This window comes from Coffea arabica, chromosome 4e (assembly GCF_036785885.1).
Source record: "Coffea arabica cultivar ET-39 chromosome 4e, Coffea Arabica ET-39 HiFi, whole genome shotgun sequence".
NCBI lineage: Eukaryota > Viridiplantae > Streptophyta > Magnoliopsida > Gentianales > Rubiaceae > Coffea > Coffea arabica.
The window spans coordinates 26,837,870-26,845,139 of NC_092317.1; positions in this window are offsets into that span (position 1 = coordinate 26,837,870).

Genomic DNA, 7,270 nt, shown 5'->3' on the forward strand with positions numbered 1-7,270 from the left:
ACCGATAAAGGGCCTGGGAATTGATGACCCTTGGCCACGAGTGTGACGACCCCACCTCCCCCTAAGGCGAACCAGAGGGTTCGGCGGGCTGCCTGCCCGGCTCTCGCCGGGACTCAGTCGTTCACTAAAGTCCTCAAATGAATTACAAGAATAAACCTCAAAGATACAGCACATGGTCCACAAATATACATCCAAGTCTCCAATAATTACATGTCACAATTGCAGCGGAAACAATTCCCAACTATACATAAAATGATTCCAAATCCAAATTGTACAACATAAAGGCCATCCATTCACGTCAATAAGCACAACAAGTCCTGCCTTCGCCTTGAGCCCTGTGGAGGGGAATAAAATATTTTTGGGGTGAGCTAGAAGCTCAGCGAGTAACCAGAAAATCAGTAATCAAATCGGTTTAACAATATTTCTTTTCAGTGATGTCATAAATCACATGATAAGTCCAGAAATGATTACAGCATTTACAAAACATTAAATATGGAGTATCAATAATTCAAGAAACATGTACAATGGAAAGCGATAGTAACATTCATGAAAAGGATACGTTCATTTTTTATAAATAATCCCTCGTTCATCTTTTTTTTTTTTCCGGACGTTGGCCGGTCTGTGAGGACTCGTAAAAACTATTATTTTATGCCTAATTTATGGCTTAATAAATTATTTAATTGGATTTTTATCCCAAGGAATATTTTCTAGTCATATTAGACCTAAATACATGGTAATATAACTTCGTTATATTTTTAAAGTGACTCGTTCTAAAAATTAATTTCCTGGAGTGCGTTTAGTAAAAATAGTGAGTAGTACTTGGAGATTTTATCCGCGTAGTAGCACAATAAGCTTGGAATATTGGAGACTTGTACTATGGTCCTAAAATAGGTAATCTTATGAGTAAATACTCAAGTGATAGTTAGTAGTGCAATCGTTATAAGAATTTATTGGAAGTTTCGCGTTATCGCGTTAAAATTGACGGTACGCGTTTTCACACGCGCGACCTTATTTGAGGGACTTTAGACCCTTATTTCGGGACAACTAAGAGTGAATAATACTTACATGAGTATAAATGCATTGGAGGTTCAGTGCACTAGTGAACCAAACGCGCGAGAAAATCGAGCCCTAATCGCGCCAAACACACCCTAATGAGAGTTGACTTATGGGTGAATTTACACCACTTATTTCACCTTCTCTTGGAAGCTAAAAGAAATCAGATCACTCTCATCTTCTCTCTCCTCATTGCCGACCAGCCCTCCCCTCTCTCTAACTCCCTTGCTTCAAAATTTCAGCTCATAAATCTCACTCAAACCAACCCCAAATCATCTCCAAATTCAACCAAACTTGCACCACACTTAGCTTGATACTTGAGGATCATTTTGAGCAGCAAACAAGGGCTGAAAACCACGGTTTTTCTGGGGTAAAAGAGGGCTGAAAATTCTGCTTGAACATCAAACCAAAGTAAGTGATGATCCACTCTTGGAAACTTGAAGTTTGGAAGCTATCTTACCTTGTTAAGTTCATGCATGCATTTGGTTAGCTTGATATGGTTGTGTAATGTTCTAGTGGGCTCTTTGTATTCCCACACTTGGGTTGTTGTTGCTGATTTGAGGATCAATGTTGGATTTAATGGTAGTTTAATGGTTATAATGATGGATTTATGGAGTGTTATTGTTGGAAACTCAAGTAGAGGTCATGACCAGAAATTGCTGAATCTGCCCCTGTTTTGTTCGGCCATGATAAGGCCCATTATTTATTGGCATGAACCTGATGTTTATATGCTATATTATATGTGTAGAAATTTTCGTTGGAAAACATTAACGTTTGGATGGGCAAACGAATTTATTCGTGGACTAGGCAAGCTGGAAAGTTATTTTCGGGTAACCCTGTCCAGCGGTAGTATTTTGACCATAACTCTGTCCTCGGGTGTCGAAATCAAGTGCCGTCGGTGGCGTTTGAAACTAAACATTCCTAGCTTTAATTTGAGATAAAATGCACGTTCTGATTCTTTGTGAGTGAGCAGAACCAAATGTTTTAAGATGGCTGTCCTGTCTCTCGGATTTGCTGGAATGGCTTGTAGAGGCAGCAACTTGAGGCTCAATTTTGAGCTGGTTGCTTGCCGAATTTCAGAACATTTCCTTCTGTGAACTTTTAGTCCCGTGAATTTATTTTCTAACTCCATAAACCATGCCTCATTCCGAGTTAAATTGATTGAGTTGTGACTAAAACAAGAGGACTGCCCAGTTTTGGAAAAACGTAGTATTTGGACTGATTTGGGGCAAAACTTGGGAATGATTTTATTAATTGAAGTTCTTGATGCTCATCCCTTACCAAAGGTATCATGGATGTATCTTAGACCTTTATCTCTCAAATGAACCATGGTCGGATAGTTTTTTGGTTAAACGATTTGAACTTGGAAAATGAAAGTTACAAGGCAGATTGCCTTAGAATTTTTCCTGAACTTTGGATGAGTTGTTAACTACCTTCCCGAGGGTATTTTTCCCTGAAATTTGATAGAAAAATACCTTGCATATAGGAGTAAAATACTGCCAATTTTGACACCAATTCAAGTTCGTTTCGATACCGAATTAAATTTCTAGTGTTGGAGGTTCAAAACTGGAAATTCTTCTTCAGTCTTGAATCTTCCTCAACTTTGAGCTACCGTATCTCGGTACTCGAAACTCCGATTCTCGATCCGCTTGTTTTGCTATAAACCTCACTCGCAACTCTAATTGAGTTACAAATTTCAGATGCCGGTTTGCAATGTGTGAATCGTGCCGAATTTTCAAAGTTGGCCGAAATCCAACTTAATTCTGCCTTGAACGCCGAACCTGTACCTTCAAGCTCATTTTTGAGTACTTTCCACTTAGATTCATGGAAAGGTGTCTTCTAAGAACTTTTAACACTTTCCAAAAGGTTTCCAACGGTATAAAGTTTTCCAATTTTGGACTTATATCGAGAGAGATGCGAATTTTCAAAGATTTAGGATAAAACTGAAATTTCTCAATTTTCAAGGCAAAGGAGTTTTTCCAAAACTTTTAATTCTCTTAGTATTATTCAAACGTTTTGCCCTCGCTTTTTATGATAAAAACCCAAATAATATTGTACATAATAAAAGGCAAGTTGAACCTCGATTTACGTGTAATTGAGGTTCCCTTTTGCGAAATAATCCTTAGATTGTACTAGTGTACGATCTTCATTGATAAATGGGTTAATTGTGTGACTATCCACTATTAATTGCCACGCGCACAAGAAGACCTTCAAGAGGATCTCACAGTGGACACTTGAACTCCCAGAAAACAATTCTTATTGAATTGCTCGGTGAGTGTCAAGTGTGTGAATTTTGATACTTGCTTATTTGTGGTATTTGTTGGAAGTTTTAAAAATAAGGGCGGGTGCGTACTTTACCGCACTCGTTCTAATTTCAAATGAATGATTGGAATGTATTGAATGAATGAAATATATTGAATGAATGAATGAAATGCAATGTTATGTTATGAATGCATGTCGTTGGAGTGAACCTCCTCGACTTTCAAATGAATGGGGGACGCCCAAACTCATAGGCCGACCTTAGACTCGAGCCAGCAATGGGCTTGGTGGGGACTTAGGCGTGCCATGAGATAAATATGAGCTTGACCTAATGAGAGGTCTTGCTCGGCATACTCGTGGAGTATCGCCTTATAAATGACTTGTGGGCCCTTGAGGTGTACGGTGGACGAAGAGAAGTAAGTGGTGATCTACGGAAATGGAAATACCGACCCGGTTGACAGGAGGGTCAATGCGGGAAGGTATACGAATGACATCGGCAGAGCGAGTGGAACTTAGCTCTTGAGAGCTATTATATCCTTGAATTGTTTCTGGTTACTTTTCCTGTTTAAATGATTGACTATTGAAGGGACATGGTTTTATTTACTAAATTTGGGATTGCTATTTGAACAAAGTGCTTGCATGTGTGTTCTTGGCCTCACGAGCGTTTAGCTCACCCTATAGTTTTGTTTTCCTTAACAGGACCGAATCTTGGAGAAGTAAGGAGAAACCATTCGTGGTACTTTTGTTAAGACTCCTGCTATATTTTGACTAGGCCCTGGTTTGGGTTGTACTTTTGGAAATTTGTAAACTTGAAAGTTTGGGCCCTGACGTGTATGTTGAATTTAAGTTGTTTTATGATTACCGATGTAATGGTTACATGTTAAATGACTTGATAAGCTTGAACGCTTCCGCATTATTGTATTTATGTTGTTCTCTTCGAAGTGTTTAGTCCGGTTCTAAATTGAATGGAATTGCTTGAGTCCTGGCGAGAGCTGGGCAGACGTCCGCGGATACCCTTTGGTCCGCCTTAGGGAGATGTGGGGCGTCACAGTTGGTATCAGAGCCATATGCCGACAGTTGGGACTTTAAGTCCTTCGTCTGGAAAAGCCCCGAGCCTCTCGTTCGTGAAGAGTCACGAAGCGAAACTCTCCGTAGGGGATGCCTGCGTGCGGGTGGCAAGCTGATAGGTACCCCGTGATGTGACCCTGAGAACTGTCACAGTTGGTATCAGAGAGCTAGGTTAGAGGTCTATATGGGAGACATATTAGATACTCTACCTTTAAGACTCGATACGGGATGACTTAATCCTACCCTAAGTGATACTTGAGGCGAGCTAGCAACTAAGTTAGTCCTACCTCAAGTGACGATTGGGATGAACCAACGATTAAGTTAGGCATGCATTGCAGGATAATGGAACTGAGTAGTGATCTAAGTTTCTAACCTGAAAGGTATTATTATTTTGCAGGGATGGATGGCGGAAATGGAGCCCCGGCAGCTAACGGGAATGGCCATGCGAATGGTCATTATGAGCCTCTTAGGACTATCTTCTACCGAGCTCGAGTGGGAGGAGCTCGAGTACGCTACTCACCGTATGATAGATACCCTCGATGTCCGTGTAGGTTGACTTACGCCTACCCGAGCCATGTAGTACATGCTATGGACGACGAGCGTCGTCAGTTGGTGGATACCAACCGCGCTTTACAGGCTGAGGTAGACGAGCTTAGGCAGATGGTCGGCGCTCAGGGTGAGCGGATTGCCGAGCTCGAGGAGGTGCTGGAGGGTGAGGTAGCCACATCTGCAGTGGTTAATGAGGAGCTTCAGGATACTAGGGCTCGACTCACTAGGCTAGGACGGGATGTCCGTAACCGGGCTTTCGAGATCCTGGCCGATGCTACTAGATTGGTTGAGGACGCTACTGAGGTGATTCCTGATGAGGAGGAGGAGGATCCCGAGGAGGAGGTTCCTCCTGATAGCCCCGCTGAGGACTAGGATCTTAGTCGTTGACCCCTTTTGACTTTTGACCAGTACAGTTAGGACTAGTTAGGGTGACGCGAGTGCCGAGGCCATGGTATTTTGCATGCTTGTGTGGCCTACTCTTGGGCACTTGTTCTTACTTTAGTCTTCTGTGACTAAAAGTATACTTTTGAGCACCTGTGTGCTATATTTTTGTGAATTGTCCCTAACTTGCTAATTGTACGAACTTGACATGCTTATGAATGTAAATTATTGTTAATTTCAATGCTTTCTTGGTTGATTCTAATTTTGATATATTCCAATCTTTCACCGCCTAGCTAGGGTTTTAATTGATCCGGGTGCAACACACTCTTTTGTAAACCCTGATTTCATGAGTGGAATAGACTTGAAGCCAATTAAGTTACCATATGACTTGGAGGTTAAAACACCCACTGGGGACAAAAGTCTAATTGCTAATCTGGTGTATAAGAATAGTGAAATCTGCGTGAACGAAAGAAAATTGCTGGCCGATTTGATAGGTCTAGTGATTAAAGGATATGATGTGATCCTAGGAATGGATTGGTTAGCCCGTTATAATGCCCAACTAAATTGTAGGACGAAAATTGTAGAATTGTGTATTCCAGGGGAGGCAACTCTGAAATTGGATGTGAGGGGTAAGTTAGCCTCATCTGCACTTATTTCGGGAATTCGGGCTAGAAAATTGTTGAATAAGGGAGCTCAAGGATATTTGGCTTTTCTTATTAATACCCTTAGCGATAAGGTGAATCTGGAGGACACACCGGTAGTGAAAGAATTTTCCGATGTTTTTCCTGAAGAATTGGAGTCTTTACCCCCGGAACGGGAAATAGCTTTTAAAATTGATGTAACTCCGGGATCAGCACCTATCTCAAGGACACCATATAGGATGGCTCCAGCTGAGTTGAAAGAGTTGAAGTTACCATTACAGGATTTGTTGGAACGGGGTTTTATACGAGAGAGTGATTCCCCGTGGGGAGCCCCAGTTTTGTTTGTAAAGAAGAAAGATGGGAGTTTGAGGTTATGTATAGATTATCGAGGCTTAAATGATGTTACGATTAAGAATAAATACCCACTACCCCACATTGATGAACTGTTTGACCAATTGCAAGGGGCAGTAGTGTTTTCAAAGTTGGATCTAAGGCAAGGTTACTATCAATTGAGGATTTTAGAGAAGGACATACCTAAGACTGCTTTTAACTCGAGGTATGGGCACTTCGAGTTTGCAGTAATGCCTTTTGGGTTAACCAATGCACCTGCCGCTTTCATGGATTTAATGCATAGGGTTTTTAAGCCTTACTTGGATCAATTTGTGGTGATCTTCATTGATGATATTTTGGTGTATTCTAAGAATACGAAGGATCATGAGAAACATTTGAGAATTGTTTTACAGATCTTGAGGGAACATCAGTTATATGCTAAGTTTAGCAAGTGTGAATTCTGGCTGAAAGAAGTGACTTTCCTAGGGCATATAATTTCTCAGGATGGGATTAAAGTGGATCCAGCTAAAGTTGAAGCTGTTTCAAATGGAAACGACCGGAAAACCCAACGGAAGTTCGGAGTTTTATAGGATTGGCAGGGTATTACCGGAGATTCATCCAGGATTTTTCGAAAATTGCTGGACCTATGACTGAGTTGACCAAGAAAAATAGAGAATTTATTTGGAGTCCTAAGTGTGAAGGAAGTTTTCAGGAGTTGAAAAGACGGTTGACTAGAGCGCCTGTTCTAGCTCTACCTAATGGACAGGATAGTTTTGTGGTTTACACAGATGCTTCTAAGGAAGGTTTGGGATGTGTTTTGATGCAAAATGATAAAGTGATAGCTTATGCATCTAGGAAATTGAAACCGCATGAAGGAAATTATCCGACCCATGATTTGGAGTTAGCGGCTGTGGTCTTTGCTTTGAAGAAATGGAGACACTATTTGTACGGAGTAACATTTGAGGTTTTTACAGATCACAAAAGCCTTA